The 18023-nt window shown below is 44.8% G+C and overlaps 1 protein-coding gene and 1 long non-coding RNA gene across 2 annotated transcripts in view; one reads left to right on the top strand and one right to left on the bottom strand.

Moving 5' to 3' along the window:
• The window catches only part of LOC310658340, a 59797-nt gene that overhangs the window by 8616 nt on the left and 33158 nt on the right, over positions 1-18023 (bottom strand). The window contains exon 2 of the long non-coding RNA XR_014502250.1: positions 3847-3928. This is a non-coding gene — a long non-coding RNA (uncharacterized lncRNA). The remainder of the gene's footprint in view (positions 1-3846; positions 3929-18023) is intronic.
• The window catches only part of CCDC3 (coiled-coil domain containing 3), a 56605-nt gene that overhangs the window by 14098 nt on the left and 24484 nt on the right, over positions 1-18023 (top strand). The gene's annotated exons all lie outside the window — the stretch shown is intronic.

Raw genomic sequence — 18023 nt, 5'->3', positions numbered from 1 at the left:
TATGTAGGAAGATATAGCTGACTTCTGGGCTGTCCCTTGTCAGACTGCAAGGGGCGGGGGAGGAGGTAGGTGTATATTCTTTAATTTTAAAAACATGATTTTTTAAAAAAGCAAGACTCCTTCCATGGAGTATAGCAGCAAATGTTTTGTTAAACAAAGGTTTTGTTAAACATTTGAGTTTCCCTTATAGTAAGCATTTCCTTACTATACAGTATGAATATTCATGTTGCCTGTGAAAAGAAAGCAGCAGCAGCAAGCGCTCTTCCTAACAGCACCATCACACGATGGAAAAGGCTAAGGAAAAGGCTGCTTCTGTGGTTCCACAAATTTATGCCTCTGGAAGGAATCATCACAAATGAGCACTTTCCTTTTTTGTGTGTTTTGCAATGAGCTTGGCAGAAATTAGAACCTGTTTCATTTTGAGTTTGGTAGTTTGTTCTGAGATTGCCTGTAACAATGAAGGGTAGGTGGCAAGTATTTTAAAATAAGTCAATATAACAAAGACCTCTTTTTGGAATGAGTTTGCTGGTTGGGAGCTTGTTGGCTAGATATTTTAGGGACACTGTTATTCTCCTGAGGCATAGATGGTAGTCATCCGTCACTGCCTAGTAACACCTTAAGTGTTAGCAGTTGTACTCTTTTTGAGCAATCAAGTTAGAGGGCAAAATTAATCCATCATCTCGTATGCAGCTGACAGGGTAAAAGGGGATCTAAGAATCAATCAAAGCATGCATCAAAATACCATGTTGCAGGGTTTTTGTTTTTTCTGGACAGTTTCATTTGGCTGCAGTGCTGGGGAACCCTGTATTTGATTGCTGCTAATATTTCTGTCCTGGACATAGCAACTGGCTACCTGGGATAGTCTTCATACCCTCCAACATGCTGCAGAGGGAAACTGGGATGCCCATCTTTCAGGGCCATGCTGTCATGGGAGCCAAAATGGGACATCTTGAGATCCAGTCAGAAACCAGGATGGCCTCTGTAATTCCAGTATGTCCAGCTCAAATCAGGACAGTTGATGGATATGCTATTATTACATTCATGTCCCACTTTTCTTTCAAGGAGATTCTTTCCCCTATTTTATCCTCATAACAACTCTGTGAGGCAGGTTAGACTGAGAGGCAGTTACTCCATACTAGTACAGTCATACCTCGGGTTAAAGACACTTCAGATTGAGCGTTTTCAGGTTGTGTTCCGCGGCGACCCGGAAGTAATGGAATGGGTTACTTCTGGGTTTCGCCACTTGTGCATGTGCAGATGCTCAAAATGACGTCATGTGCATGCCCAGAAGCGGTGAATCACAACCTGCGCATGAGCAGACGTGGGTTGCGTTCTGCTCAGGATGCGAATGGGGCTCCAGAACGGATCCTGTTCACATCCAGAGGTACCACTGTAGGTCCCTGCGGACTCCGCACCCTCGAGGGCACACAAACATGAGACTCCTTTCTGGCAGGCTGAAGTGGTAGCATGTGATTTTGCAGCATGGGCCAATTGGCTCTTAATCACAGGCTGTGTACACACTATGCTTTAAAGCACATTTGAAGCACATTTCCCCCACATTTCTGGGTATTGTAGTTTTTTCCTTACACACACACACACACACACACACACACACACACTGCAGCCTGGAAGCCAGACAAAACAAATAGCATTTATCTCTATGCTAGAAACTTCGAGCAATCTTTCTATAGAATATAAAATCTTTTGATTGGTTTGATTCCAGATGTTGTGCTGTTTTTATTTTATTGTATTAGAGAATCTGCTGTATTACATGGCTTTAATCTGTGCTGTATCATAGCTATGGGGTGGCAAGTTTCTTTTGATGTATAAATGTTCTTTATCCTGTAAGAAGTAAAGCAATCAAAACAAATTGTTAAAAAAACATAGAAACTTCAGCCAGTTTAACTCCTTTAATATTCTTCAACTCCTATGGCTTTCTCCTGGGGAGCCTTGGGAATTATAGTTCTGCAAAATATATAAAAGATTCCACAGTGGGAAGTTGTAGTAATTAAAGTGGCTGCTATGTCTCAGCACTTTTCAAGAGGCTGCAGCAGTTACACGGGTCGGGGTTTATGGTATGCCCAAAGACATGTGGACAAATCTTCCCAAAGCTAATGAAAACACACAGCTAATTTTAGCACACACTTTCTCCCAGCCCTGGAGGCAGAGAGATCACAAGAGAGATTAAGGCCAGTTGGCCCCTGCAGCATTCTTTAAGGGTCTCAAGGAAGACACGCCGGGGCACGAAGCAATCAATTAAAGATACAGGATTGCTCCATTGGTTTTTTGCACTGTCAGTCATGTCATGTCGTCAAACAGCTGCTTATGCTGATTGAAAGGTCAGGAGATATTCTGACCCAACCAGGGAGGGAGAGAGTGGAAATGTGAGGAGCTTTATGTTTTCTCTAGCAACTTCCTGTGTTTTTTATGCTAGTTCCACTTTCACATCTCCTGTCAAGAACTACAGCTACACAGTGGCTGCTTATTATTTGTAAAGACTATATAGCAATGAATGCCCAATCCTTAAAAAACAACCAGACCCTTATTTGTGTGAACAGTGGGCTGTGTTTTTTTCTTTTTAAGATAAGTGTGCTGCTGGGCTTTTGAAACTCGATTTGTCCATAATCTGCTGTTCTTTTATAGACTTCCTCATGCAATTGATTCTGATTGAAGACTTCTTTGTCCATTTAGTTGTGGTTTTCTTCAGGAGTGTTGCGGTCATTATTTGAGGGGATCAGGCTGGTTTTGCCTGTCCCCTGCTCCCCGCCCCCCGACAACTTTTGACCCGACTGATGTGAGCAGATATGGGGGTGGATGTGCTGCTCCACTACACCCCCCTCCTGACCAGCTGGGCTTGGGATTGCTCTGTAAGATGCTGTTCTGAATGGAAAGAGTGCAGCATCTCTAAAGTGCAGCATTTGCTTCAGTAGCAGAGGCTAGGCTTGGTCTTTCCAGATGATTGCTTGGGCAATACCCTGTTGCCAAAGCACCAGGCAAACCTGGAAACCTTTTTCTCTGTGTTCATAGCAGATATGCTGAGAGCTAAGCCCATTTCATAAATATGCTAATGGTCTTACTTTTGTCTTCTTAACTAAACAAACTTGGCATATGTGCTGTGCAAAAGATCAAGGGCCAGTGCATTCATGTGGCAGTTCTAGGGAGACCTCAGCTTTCACAGAAATATAAACAGCTAGCCTGGAAAGCCAAAAGCACCGCAATGATGTAGTATGAGCAAAATTGCTGGCATTAGCTCTGTGTCTCCTGCCATTATCCCTCTGACATGACTTGGACTTGATGCATTATCCAAAATGCTTCTCTTGTATTTTTCAGTAAGAAACACCCCCTTCATTTAATTTTGGTTAGATAGTCTATGTATTAACTAAACACAATCATTACCTTGTCCATGCAATTCACCCTTTCAAGAAGCTTCTGTCCATGCATTCTTTAGCATGAATGAGACTTCAACACTGTGGCTGCATAGACCCACCTATCAGTGAGATATCAGGCAAGAAAATCCTGTGCATGATTTTTCAGAAGTAAGTTTCGGTCAGTTCAATGAGGCTTCCTATCAGGTAAGTTGGCATTGCCTAAGCGTGCCATCCTATACGTGTCTCTTTAACAGTTCAATGGGACTTGCTCCCGTGGAAGTATGATTAGGTTAGGACTGCAGCCTAAGTTAACATTTGCAATGATATAAAAGATTGCCAGATATACTGTTGCATAACACAGAAATGTTGTGCTACCCCTGTTGATTGAGCTATGCCAGCATTTGGGTCTGCTCTGTGTCCAAACCTCTTTGGTTCCTGCCAAGTTTCTTTGCATTGCTGCCTTGCTCTTCATTGCCACCTGTGTGTGGAGCAGGCATTTCCTCTTTGGCTCCTGCTTTGAAAGAGATGCAGAGAGATATTATCCCAAAGTTTGGCTCTCTCTGTGTGGCTTAAAATGAACCGGACTAGACTCCTAGAGAGGAAGGGGATTTGGGGAGATGGGGAGGGGTCCACCGGAGCAAAAACAACTCCCTGCAAAGCCCCTTCCTATCTGGATTCTCACATGGATGGGGAAAGGCATTGAGCTGAATTGGTGATGCATTCTGAAATCTGAAGAGTCTCCCCATTTTGTGCATTTGGGTGAAGGGGAGTCCCAGGGCAGGATGCCTGGGAGGGGGGTCTGTGCAGCTGATCCGTCCAGGATTCACCACAGCACCAGGATGCTGCAGTTGCTTGCACATTCCTAATTTGCTCAGAAGTTTGAAACTCAAAAAGGGAAAAAGGGAAAACAATGATTGAATGACATAGAAGAGGTGGGACGTGTATGTTTGGCTCATGCCTATATGCAGCACCAGCCAGCCAGCCCCCCCCCTGGGTTCAGTGGCAGTTAGGGACCATGTCTGTAGCAGTGGAGCTTACTGACAACTCAACCTCTCCTCTGCCCTTTTCACACCTCTTCTGGCTCTGGGAGACGGGGGGGGGGGAGCTTGTTGCAATACACTCATGACTCTTCACCAGCCTGACTCATCTCTTTCTCTTGGCCTCCCTCCTCCCACTTGCCTGATTCAGCTTCTGCCTCTGATTCTGGACTTCTCTCTGCCACAGACTCCCCCTGCTCACTAAGCCTGTTGCCCCTTCAGCTTCTAATACCTCCTCTTCCCAGTCTTCTCCCTCTGACCACTCATTGTTTTCCCATCTCCACTCCCATACCCTCCAACATTTCTCAGATGAAAATAGGGACATCCCATTCCACAATGATAATTTTACTGTTTATACCCCGCCCATCTGATTGGGTTGTCCCAGCCATGCAGGGCAGCTTCCAACACATATAAAAACATAATAAAAGTAAATAAGCATAAAGTAATAATAATCCCTCTACAGGATTGCCTTCAGATGGCTCTGTGGTCAGAAAACGCCATACCCTGCAACCTTTCTCCAATGAAAATGGGGCATCTTAAGGAAAAGTGAGACATTCCGGGATCAAATCAGAAACTGGGATGGCTTCTCTAAATCAGGGACGTCCCTGGAAAATAGGGGCACTTGGACAGCTTTCACTCCCTGGGCTCTTAGCCTTCTTCCCACCATTCCTCTGCATCCAACCAGCCCATGGCATATGGGGACATGGCAGTGGGTGTGCCTGCCACATGAGATGATTATTCCATGTCTTCAACATGTGAACAGGGTTAGCCCTGCATAGGACCCCAGAATAGGTTTTTGAAACCTTTGGCAGAAATGACTGGAGAATCTAACCATATAAGAAGAGCCCTGTTGGATGGAATCAAAGACCTGTCTGGTCCAGTGGCCTAGCAGATGCCCATGGGAAGCCCAAAGCACGGCCTGAAGGCAGGAGCTCTCTTTCATAGCTAGATCCTTCAGGTCTGCCCCGCATTCTCCTTGACATATGTTTGCTCATTCATTACGCATCTTCTCACATATGGGTACTGATAATTGGTGGAGATGCAGTAGACAAGGGACCTTTCATATTGTGAATGCCATAATTACTGACAGCCGAATAATTTGGTGAGGAAGTTCTTAGATGTATTGAAAACCAACTTTGGAATGCAAGGAAGGGGCAAAGGACAGCGATCGAAAAGCCAGTGGCAAGGTAGCAGATTTTGTGTAAATGGATAGCCAGAATCAAATCTGGCATGAGTATAAAGAATAAGGAGAATACATGATGTTAGTGTCTTCCAGAAGGCTCAGAAACCACAGGGCAAATAAAGGCTCCTCACATTTATTACATTTTAAAGCTTGTTATGCTTTCAAAACCACCGCCATCAATCTGAACCCTTAAGAAGTGGCAACACCAGTAGAGGAAGAGATTTATGGAGATGATTGCCTCCTCCTCAGAAAATAAAATGCTACATATCCTAATTCTATTTCTTTCTTTTTTATTTAAAGGTCTGGGATTATGTGCATTATTCTGCAATAATTTCTGTTCTAGATCTTAAAGGTTACTATTTTCATTTTATTCCTCTTTAACTCAAATTGTGTGAGCAAATTACATGTCGTGGCGCAGAAGAGGAGCCAAGGGCTACATAAGATATGATCTCTTGCAGCACCAGGATTTCCTCCTTTTCATTTATGGATATGTACAACTATGTTTTGTTTATTAGTTTGGTGCTAAGATACGTAATTACATGATTGTTAATAGCATAATACATTTTTAGTTGCAAGACTGCAAAAATATATATCCTGTTTTACATTGCCAAATTCTGCTTAGAACCTCTTTGATTCCCTGAGGGTACTGCGGATCACTTACACAGAATTCCCAAAAGCACCCCAAACAAACACCATGTAATTCCCAGGGAACCCATGAAAGTTAGGATGACACAACATCCCTTTAAACTGGTTGTGTAAATGTATTATGTTACTGGAGTGTGCTTGCCCTTTCTTCCATAATTAAAATAACCTGCTTATCATGAGCTATGCCTAACTTTAGAAACATATCCACTTAACATTAGCAAAAATGGATGCCTTCTGATGAATGTTTGGAATCTGCATCAACCTCCAAAGTAGACCGAGTTTTATAGTTGGATGTTCCCTTTTGTGGATGCAGCATTTACCGTATTTTTCGCTATATAACACGCACCCGACCATAACACGCACATAGTTTTTAGAGGAGGAAAACAAGAAAAAAAAATATTCTAAACGAAACAGTGGATGTATGATTTTTGTGGTTCATGCTGTGGCCACAGTCATGTGATCTGACAGTGAGTTTGGAGTAGCCCAATGCAAAAATCCTGAGGATCCATGTGGAGCCATGCTTTGTAACCACGTTTTTGCACCACTGCGGCCCCAGGCAACAGTGGGTGCGTGATTTTTTTGGTGCAAGATGTAGCCATGGACATGCTATGTGATCTGATGGTGAATTTGGGGTGACCCAATGTAAAAATCCTGAGGATCCATGTGGATCCGTGCTTTGTAACCATGTTTTAAGTGGGGAGGGAAGGAAAAGCACTCAAGGGACAAGGAACACGCATGGGGTGGGTGGAGAAGGATCCTGCTAATAATGCAGAAGAGGGGTATAAGAGGAGAAGGCTCCTCTCCTCTCCCGCTTTGCTCCTTTAAAGGCTCTTGATTCTCTCCCTCCTCCCCGGCTCGCTGAAAAACTTTGCTGCTATTTAGCCAGCTGAGTGGGGAGGAGAGAGGGACAGAGAGCCTGCTTGCTTTAAAGGAACCAACCGGACAGGAGCCGCTTAAACTCGTGTAAGCGGCTCCTCTCCTCTCCCGCTTTGCTCCTTTAAAGAAGCAGGCTCTCTGTCCCTCTCTCCTCCCCACTCAGCGGCTCTTCTCCCGCTTTGCTGTTTCAAAGCGAGCCACGAAGGAGGGAAGGAAGGGGAACCATGGATCCTCTGCTCACGACTGCAGCAGATCCCTCCTGCCACCCGTAGGCATTCCCTCCATAACATGCACAGACATTTCCCCTTACTTTCTAGGAGGAAAAAAGTGAGTGTTATGGTGCAAAAAATACGGTATTTATATCTGCATTCACAGATGGAGATAATTAAAATTTATGGGATTGCCTGAGCTGATTCTTCCCACACAACGTTGCTGTTTTCAGAGAAGGCTTTGAAGTGCTCTCGTCACCTTGTAATACAAATGCAAAGCCTCTGTTGACCAGAATGCTAATTTGCATTACAAATGCCTTCCGCACACTTTCTAACCTGCATGTGTCCGTGTATTATTAATTAGAATTGCATCCCACTTTTCCTCCAAGGAGGTGCTCAGAATGGCCTGCATGACAGTGGTACCACTCTATCTTCCCAGCAGTTCAGTGAGATGGCTAGCCTTTCCCAGCCTTCTCTGCTCTGTGCTGGCTGTGGCGCTGATGGGAATTGTAGTCCAAACAAATATGGAGGAGACCAGGTTGAGGAGGGATGAGTGCGATGCCATTTCAATCAGTTTCATGGTCAAGTTGGGATTCAAACCTATCCATCTGTCTCCTTATCTACCATGTCACCTTGGCATGAACTGTGACCAGACAGTTATATAAATAGTACAACAGAAGCTCAAATGCACCTTTGTGTGTGACAATACACAGGCTGTCTCCATATTACCACTTGCTCTGCCCCCAGTGGACTCTTGCTGCAGGTGTTTGAAGCCAAGCGCATGTGACATTGGCCTGTACCCACTTGCATCCTGTAGCTTCTTGAGGCACCTCCCCTCAATCCAATTGGAAAACAGAAGCCACAGTTAAGCTGATGTTATGTACTGAAGTTCTCACCCTGGGCCAGCAGGGGGATACTGTAGATAGTTTTCACTCAGGTCCACATATGCAAATAAGGGATTGAAAATGACGTTCAGTGATTGGATAGTTACAGAAAATGGTTACTGTTGCGTTCTAGTGGAGCTCTATATAAGCAGGCTGACTGAGGCCTTCAGTTCAGTTCTGTTCTGGCCTGTGAATAAACAAGAGCTGTTTGAAGAATCGCTGTGTCATCTGATATGTTCACCCACCCACAGCTGAAGTGTGTATATTTCAGGCAGTTGTTGAGCATGTGCAGATGGCAGCGTCAGTGAATTGGAGTTCAGGGCTGGGAAGCAAATCGGGTAAACATCCTCTTCCATTCTCTGGTGTAAGAAAGTGACTTGAAATGTACTGGTGGGGTGGACAAACTCACTGCACTGCAAGCCACTAATGTGTACACAGCCTCAGACAGGAAAACTAATTATTAATGGTTGTCAGATATTAATCATGTCCATTTTTGCCACCACTCCTTACATTTGCAATGCCAACCAGACTCAAGTGGCATCTGGCAGCAACAAGCTAACTGAGGAACTGGAACGTTGGGATTTCCAATTTGTGCCCTTCATTCCTCATGGTTCAGCCAACATGGTTGCAAGCAGTGCTATATTATTCCTGAAATATAAATATATGGATAATGATATTGTGCAAATATAGTAGCTGCTTATTCAGTGTTGGGATGTGCTTCCTATTCCCTGGACTTCAAAATGCAGGGCAGTCAGATCACAGTCAACCAGACCACCTCTTACTTATATGCCTCTTGTCACTCTCAGAGGTCTCAAACAGGTTTGTGAGAAGCTAAAGTAAATGCAATTTGGATTTAAAAAAAATGTTTCTTAAGTGAAAGGCACTAAGATCACTGCTACCCATTTCTCGAATGTGGCTGAGCAAAAAAATCTGCAGCCTCCTTAGAAGTTAGCCTGCAGGCACAGCACACTAAACAATGCTTCACTTCTGGAATGTGTGCAATTTGCAGACCCAACAGCCAAAGAGATGTTGTTGTTTAGTCGTTTAGTTGTGTCTGACTCTTCGTGACCCCATGGACCAGAGCACGCCAGGCACTTCTGTCTTCCACTGCCTCCCGCAGTTTGGTCAGACTCATGTTTGTAGCTTCGAAGACACTATCCAACCATCTCGTCCTCTGTCGTCCCCTTCTCCTTGTGCCCTCCATATTTCCCAACATCAGGGTCTTTTCCAGGGAGTCTTCTCTTCTCATGAGGTGGCCAAAGTACTGGAGCCTCAGCTTCACGATCTGTCCTTCCAGTGAGCACTCAGGGCTGGTTTCCTTCAGAATGGATAGGTTTGATCTTCTTGCAGTCCATGGGACTCTCAAGAGTCTCCTCCAGCACCATAATTCAAAAGCATCAATTCTTCGGTGATCAGCCTTCTTTATGGTCCAGCTCTCACTTCCATACATCACTACTGGGAAAACCATAGCTTTTACTATACGGACGTTTGTTGCCAAAGAGATAACATTGTACAAATGTTAGGCCTCCAAAGGGTTAACTGGGAACTCTTTCATAAGCGGGGGGGGGGGGGGGGGAGAGACACTCTGCTTCTTTGCTTAAGGCTGCTGGTAATTATACAGGGCTGCAGTTTAAACACATCCTGCCAAATGTGCACTATGTCACCCAAGGATCTGCTGTGTCTGATCTCCCCAGAAGGGTTTAGCGATGCCACCAGGGCTTGCGTATCTCAGTCACACAGAGCAGGCTTCCTTTTCACAAGCACAATAGTTGGGGTAGCTAAGCTGCAGATGACAAGGGAGTGATGTGTTGTTCCAGGATGTTCATACTTTAGTTTCTAAACATTACTTATCACCCCAAATTTAAAGAGAGACCAAAAGTTCTTCCAGCCCAACACTTTCTCCAACAGTAGCCGACCAGATAACCCAGGGAAGCTGGCAAGCAAAAGCAGGGAACCTCAGATCCAGGGGCCAAAACCACCTGCCAATCTTCTTTCTCCAGCCCTTGAGACTCTCCCTTGGCCACGCCTTTCACCAGCTCCGTGGAGAGAGAGAGAGACCTTTCATTTGCTGTATTCTGCTTTGTTTTAAAGAGTTCTGCCAGTAAAAGTTTGAATAATATTGTTACGTGTTTAGACGATGATTTATTCCAAAAGGAGTCAGTTCTTACGCTTCCAATTGCTTCAAACTGCAATATTAATATCAGCAACAGGGGTGCCACCTTGTCTTTCACCTCAGGCAACCAAACACCTTACGTGCCACTAGGGCAAGCTTCCTCAACATCAGCCCTCCAGATGTTTTTGGCCTGCAACTCCCATCGTCCCTAGCTAGCAGGACCAGTGGTCAGGGATGATGGGAATTGTAGTCTCAAAACATCTGGAAGCCTGCACTAGGGTGACAAGAGTCCTGGGCCGTTATACAGTGGTTTCGCTCCTTCCTCCTGGGCCGTGTTCAGAAAGTGGTGGTGGGGGATGAGTGTTCAGACCCCTGGGCCCTCACTTGTGGGGTGCCTCAGGGTTCCGTCCTCTCCCCCATGCTTTTTAACATCTATATGAAGCCGCTGGGAGAGATCATCAGGGGGTTTGGACTGGGTGTCCATCAATATGCAGATGATACCCAGCTCTACCTCTCTTTCAAATCAGAACCAGTGAAGGCAGTGAAGGTCCTGTGTGAGTGCCTGGAGGCGGTTGGAGGATGGATGGCGGCTAATGGATTGAAGTTGAATCCTGACAAGACAGAAGTACTGTTTTTGGGGGACAGGAGGCGGGCTGGTGTGGAGGACTCCCTGGTCCTGAATAGGGTAACTGTGCCCCTGAAGGACCAGGTGCGCAGCCTGGGAGTCATTTTGGACTCACAGCTGTCCATGGAGGCACAGGTCAATTCTGTATCCAGGGCAGCTGTCTACCAACTCCACCTGGTACGCAGGCTGAGACCCTACCTGCCCGCAGACTGTCTCGCCAGAGTGGTGCATGCTCTGGTTATCTCCCGCTTGGACTACTGCAATGCGCTCTACGTGGGGCTACCTTTGAAGGTGACTCGGAAACTACAACTAATCCAGAATGCGGCAGCTAGACTGGTGACTGGGGGCGGCCGCCGAGACCACATAACACCGGTCTTGAAAGACCTACATTGGCTCCCAGTACGTTTCCGAGCACAATTCAAAGTGTTGGTCTTGACCTTTAAAGCCCTAAACGGCCTCGGCCCAGTATACCTGAAGGAGCGTCTCCACCCCCATCGTTCTGCCCGGACACTGAGGTCCAGCTCCGAGGGCCTCCTGGCGGTTCCCTCATTGCGAGAAGTAAAGCTACAGGGAACCAGGCAGAGGGCCTTCTCGGTAGTGGCGCCCGCCCTGTGGAACGCCCTCCCAGCAGATGTCAAAGCGATAAATAACTACCTGACATTCAGAAGACATCTTAAGGCAGCCCTGTTCAGGGAAGTTTTTAATCTGTGATATTTTATTGTATTTTTTGTTTCTATGGAAGCCGCCCAGAGTGGCTGGGGAAACCCAGCCAGATGGGCGGGGTACAAATAATAAATTATTATTATTATTATTATATGGGCCTCAAACATCCGACATGAGTAGCAACTGCTTCCTTTCCTGTTGTTTCTGGTTCTTATGCGAATGTGGAAAGATGCCTGCCTTGCCCCATGTTGAGAGGCCACACATATCTACACATCTCCTCCTCCATCCCAGCCATGTAGGAGAAGAAGCAGAAGTCAGTCATGCTTCTTCTGTTACCACTTCTTAGAAAATGTGAAGCACCCCTCCATTCTCACTTGATGCAGACTATTGGAGCAAGGGAAATCTGTACTGGCTTAAACACATACATAAACACATAATGAAACATTAAAAAACTTCCCTATCCAGGGCTGCCTTCAGATGTCTTCTAAAGGTTGCATAGTTACTTATCTCCTTGGCTAAGGGGTTGCATAACTCCATACCATCCAACATTTCTCCAATGAAAATAGGGACATTCTGGGATCAAATCAGAAACTGAAATGGCTTCTGTGAATCCAGGACTGTCCCTAGAAAACAGGGACACTTGGAGGGTCTGTAAACAGACCAGGTTGTGGTGGTTGAAACCACAGACTGTATTCCACATTACCAGAAGGATACAGGGCAGGAGGCCACCACTCAGACTGTGCTGATTGGACAAGCATCCATTTTGGCACTGTGAATTGCATGATCCAGCCATAGGTTCAGTCAAACTTATACAAGCCTGGTTCTCATTTTATTTTGTATAGTTTTGCATAGATTTATGTAAGAAGAAGAAGCTCCTCATGATATGTCTATTTAAATAAAAGAATGTGCTTATTTATTCTTTTAACAGATTGTTAGGAAATAATAGACGTCTTGAAAAACAAGATTGGCGCAAGAGGCAAACAGAAACACACATATCCCACTATTCCAGATGTGAAAATAAACTGGGATTCCACTAGAATTAAAATCCCAATTACCACAATGCCTTCTGTCCTACTTTGTCATATTTTTCCATGATTTGCTCTGCCCTTTTTAATGTGCCGAGAATTTGGAGACGCAAAGAATGCGCCAAGATCATGGAGTTATGTGCCTTGCTTCTATCTGAGGACATTAGGAAAAGGAAATTACTTTGGGTGAATTTGGAACCATTGTCCTCCAGTGAAGTGTGCTCCAGGTTTTTAAGAGGTTCCGTCTGTATCTTCCATTAGCCATTTCACATGTTTGCCAAACTGGATTGCGAGAGGTTTATATAAATGTCAAAATACATAGAGCAGGATAAAATATGTCTGGGGTTGAGAGATTGCATCTCCCTGAAGCCACAGGAAAATGATTGGGTTACAGGCGACACAGCAGGTCTTGTTTACCAGCAACTGGCAGGATTTCAGTAGTTTTCAGAGACACAGTGTCCTGCTGGTTCTCGTGTGCTTCACCGGATGCTGTGATGCAGGCAGAAAGGACAAAACAAATACTTGAACTGAAGGACAGTAACCGCAAGAATTAAGCATCAACATTTGTGCATAGGGAAGCGTACTTTGCCATGTCACTGAGACATTTGGGGCTTTTACCTTAGAAAAAAAGGCAAGTAAGGCGGGGGGGGGGGGGCACACATGATAGAGATGTATATTATTATGCCCAGGGTGGATAAAGTAGATATTGAGAACCTTTTCTCCCTCTCTCAGAAGACACAATGGGCTCACACAATGGGCTGAGTATTGGAAGAATCATGACAGATTAAAAGAAGTATTTCTTCATACTGTGCATAGTCAAAACTACCACAAGATGCAGTAATGGCACCAACCTGGATGGCTTTAAAACTCTTTTAAAATGATTAGGCAAATTCATGGATGATAAAGCTATCGGTGATTGTGTACTACCTCCAACATTGGAGGTAAGTGTTATGTTGTGGGTGAACATATCAGACGACACAGTTATTCTTCAAACAGCTCTTGTTTATTCAGAGGCCAGAACAGAACTGAGCTGAAGGGTTCAGTCAGCCTGCTTATATAGAGCTCCAGTACAACGTAACTGTAACAACTTTCTAAAACTATCCAATCACTGAACGTCACTTTTGATCCCTTATTTGCATAACTATCTACAGTATCCCCCTGCTGGCCCAGGGTGAGAACTTCAGTACATAACAGTAAGGGCTGATGGGGCTCATAAACCTGAGAGGGTAGTCTATCTAGAAGAAGGAAAACTCTGATCCAAAACCTCTGCTAGCTTGCAGCTAAACCCATTTGTGCGAAAGGCTTCGGGAGTAAATCCTGTGGAAAATTCTGTACTGGCTACCTTGCAGGACGTCTTTGGGAGAAGAAAAGGTTAAGGAGTAAACCCTAACACAAATCTAGAGTGGAGTCCCTAAGGCAGTTGGATGGTGTCTTGTACACCTCCTTCTGGCAACTCCTGCAGCCAAGCTGCTGCCAAATTTATTGCTCTCTTTCCCTTTGGATCTCATCAGCAAGGTCTTGTCATCTGGGCAGCCCAGGACCTCCACACACGCTGCCCGGCCTTGCTACTGCAAGCAAAAACAAGGCCGGAGGCAGCAAGTAGGCACCACCAGTCTCTGCATCCACAACAGGTGTGATGATTCTCCAGTGGTTTGATTTCACCCCAGGAAGTGCACTCCGCGGTCTCTTGAGGCAGACGGATGCCAACAAAAGTGTCTCTGCATACCAGCTGCTAGGATCACAAGTGGGGAGAAGGCTGTTGTGCTTAAGTCCTTCCTCTGGGTTTCCCATAGGCACAAGAAACACCTTATCTCCATAGCCGTTTTAAACAAGATCCTTGCACTTCTTTTATTAAAGCTGTGTACATGCACCAGTTTCTCAGACTTTTAAAGTTAGCATGGTGGATCTATTGTTACTCTAGTTGTACATGGTTGTGGATGTATTTTATACACATTTTTTCCCTTTTCTATAAAGAACCCACAGTAGTCCTAGATAAAATAGTTTTTACAGCTTTTTAGAGTCCCTTCAAAACTCTGCAGAACCTGCTGACTAGAGAGTAAAGGAAATTTAGAGAAGAGCGTTTGCATCTTTTTCAGTGTCGCATGCACAGCTCAAAAAAACCCAGGCATGGCCAGCATAAGAGTGTAAATCCCTTTTCCTTCTGAACATGGAAGACACATGCTGGAGAATAGTGGATCAAAACCTGACTAAGAAATTTCCCATATGTTACTTAAAAGTTTTGACATTTTTAGGTTCTTAGAAATTCCTAAGCTATTTTTCCTGAAGATTCACTTCTGATATATTTGGCAGATATATTTGTACAGGGGTGGTCTGTGGCTGGATCTACACACAGGAAAAAACACTATAAATAATTATTGCATAGTTTTGTGCTCTACAGTGCTATCTGGTGTCGGATGTTTTTAACGCAGTTATACCAATATAATTGACTGAGCATAGTTGAGTCCTAGTTCTTCAATGCCATAGGATTTCATGACTCTGTGGACATGGCTGACTATGTAGCTCAACTACACTGCACAGTTATGTGCTGACCAACTTGTCCTTTTAGTAGTCTTAAAAGGGTGAAGGAAATCACTTACAATGGAAAGTACAAAATTGAAATGAGATTAGGCAGACTACTGCTTTGGATGGCTTTTGTAACACAAGAAAAATGGTTATTAAACAATACGGTCATCCTTTCAGGCTGCCATCTTAAAGCCAAAAAAGTTTTTGACATATAGTTAGTTATCCACCTCCTATGCACTCATTGTTTTCATGTTGCAATGAGCCATAATAATAATGTTGACTTGCTGAGGATGTTTTGTTAGAGAGAAATAAACCACAATCCCAGTTTGGACATAACAGCAATGCTGGGCATCATGGCTTGGAGAGTGGGAAGGGACCCCGAGGGTCATCTAGTCCCACCCCTGCAGAGCAGGAATCCTTTGCCCAAGGTGGGGCTCAAACCCACAACCCTGAGATTAAGGGTCTCATGCTCTACCAACCGAGACTTGTTGATCCCGATTGCACTGGGGGAGAATGAAATGGGAGGGAAGGGAGTGGCTGAGCCATGCACATTAGCAAGCTCCCCAATCCTGCTAATAGAATGAACCATAACTTACCACTCCATGCAAACTGCCTTCAGGCCACATGAGTTTGTACTTGGAATGGAAGGTTATATTAATTATACCCCCGCTTCTGAAGTTGAGGGGAAGTGGGAGGGGTATCTTCCTGCCCCTCCTATAATTATGCTTCGCTCCCCTTCCATCAGACTTGAAGATTATACTTAAAACTGCAGAGCACGTGGTTACAGGATGTTTTTCCACAAAGAAAAAATATACTTTTTCTTAATGCTTTGCTACATTTCAAGACTGGGGCTAGATATTAGATATATCCACCGAACAGTTTTATATTCACTCTTTCCTGCTTTTAAAAATGTTCAAAGTCATGCTCCCTAACAAAAGCCCTTCTATATTAAACTAAACTGCTGACATATGAACATGTCAAGCCTTCATTCTGTCCAAGTCAGTGGCAGTCTTTCGCCACCGGAATGCATCTCCCCCATTATAAATTATCTCTGCTTTTGAAAACACTTAACAGATGTGAAGGAGATGAAGAAGTAAAGTACCCTCCACCATTGTACTCAAGATAGTTATAGAAAAATCCCCCAAGGCATTCTTACGGCTCTACAAAGATGATTTCTGCTTTAGCTTTTTCAAACACAACTCACTTTCTAACTAGCAAAATGCCTGCCATTAATATGACAGGCTGCGTTTCTGCACATCTGACTAGCGCCTGAGATGAAAACACACTTTATTTCCTTATGGGAACTGTGTCAGCAAGTCAGGGGAGGAAGGCATTGTGTCAGAAGACAATAGTGTCAGAATGCAGCAACTTCATGTGTCCATTGGAGTGAGTGGACAGCCTGTGCTGGGGGAAAGGCACATGGGCACGGCAGCAGCCCTGCGCCCCCGCATGCCTCTTTCCCCAGCTCAGGCTGGCAGTGGCTCGGGGTGCCCTCTTTTTTGCTCTTCAAGATATGGCAACTCTATAGCAGAGAATCTAATACTACTTGTTTTTTGGTGGTGATCTTGCTAAGGATAAATAAAAAAAGATTGGCTGATGTTTTCTCAACAGGACATAATAGGTGGGGGAAGCTTCCTAAATGGGGTCTCAGATCTCCTATGTGTCAGGGGAAAATAGGAACAGAGGCCAGCAGGAGAAAGAAAGAGGACTACAGCTGACTTAAAAGTAAGAACTTTGGTACTGGAGGGTTTCCAAAGGCATGCTGTTTGCTCTGGAAATGCCCCTTCACTGACTAATGCTACCTGGTAGTTTGCCTGCTTTTCTATGCTCAGCTGGTAGACACAGATATACAGAAGCCCCCCTAAGTCCTAGTGCTTTTTCCTGGCAAGGAAACAAGCCCTTTGGAAGGGAAAGAGTACCCCACTGCTTGGGGAAATGGGGTGAACACCCCTGCTGCCAACTACTTTATCTTAATCTACATTCATCCAAGCAGATAAATGGATTGGAGGTATATATTCATCCAAAAGTGGGACCTCTAAAAAGCAACTTTACCATGAAACCCATGCATAGCTGTCAAGTGTCCCTTATTTGAAGGGACAGACCCTTATTCCAGCGCCATGTCCCGCTGCTGTCCCTTATTGATGGATGTCCCTTAAATGATGTCCCTTAAATTTCAAAGGAAGCAGCTCCTTTCCCTCCCTCCCTGCCGGCCAGGGAGGAGGGAGGCTCCAACTGTGTTGATTGGCTGTGTTGCTCACCCAATAAGAAGTCTAAGAACGACTGGGGGTGGAGCTTGCATGCCTTGTGTGTGGCTAGTTAATGCAAGCTGAGGGGGTTTTAGAATGCTGGACGCCATTTTGTTGGATGTGCTGCTGCAAATTTTGCAATGCAAAGCCAGGCCAGGGAGCCATCTTAAGTTGAGGCTGCATAGGCCTTGTGGTGCATGTGATTCAGATTCTATTCAGTTGAACCTCTGGTTACAAAGTTGGTTGGACAGTGTTCTCGAAGCTACCAGCATGAGTTTGACCAGACTGCAGGAGGACAGGAAGACTGGAGTGCCTGGAACAGGTGAGGCTGCAGGTCCCTTATTTTGGCTGCTGGTCCCTTATTTTGAAGGCTTCTGGCCCCTTATTTTCAAATCTGTAGTTGACAGCTATGAACCCATGGCATTTCCTATGCTTATTGGATAGAAATATGTGGGACACAGCATGTTTAGACATGGTTATTTCCCCCTTGTAGGTGGTGAATGCCACTTTTAGTGTTCGTAGCAATGAAAATACAGGTATGTATATAGAAGGAGAATTCCTGGAAGCCAAAACCTAGCAGAGATTTAAAACCACAAATCATGCAGCAAAGTAAAGCATGGAAATAT

This window comes from Podarcis tiliguerta (genome assembly GCF_965153285.1).
Source record: "Podarcis tiliguerta genome assembly, chromosome: 10".
NCBI lineage: Eukaryota > Metazoa > Chordata > Lepidosauria > Squamata > Lacertidae > Podarcis > Podarcis tiliguerta.
The sequence above is the reverse complement of the archived record's forward strand: the minus strand, read 5'-3'. Positions and strand labels throughout refer to the sequence as shown.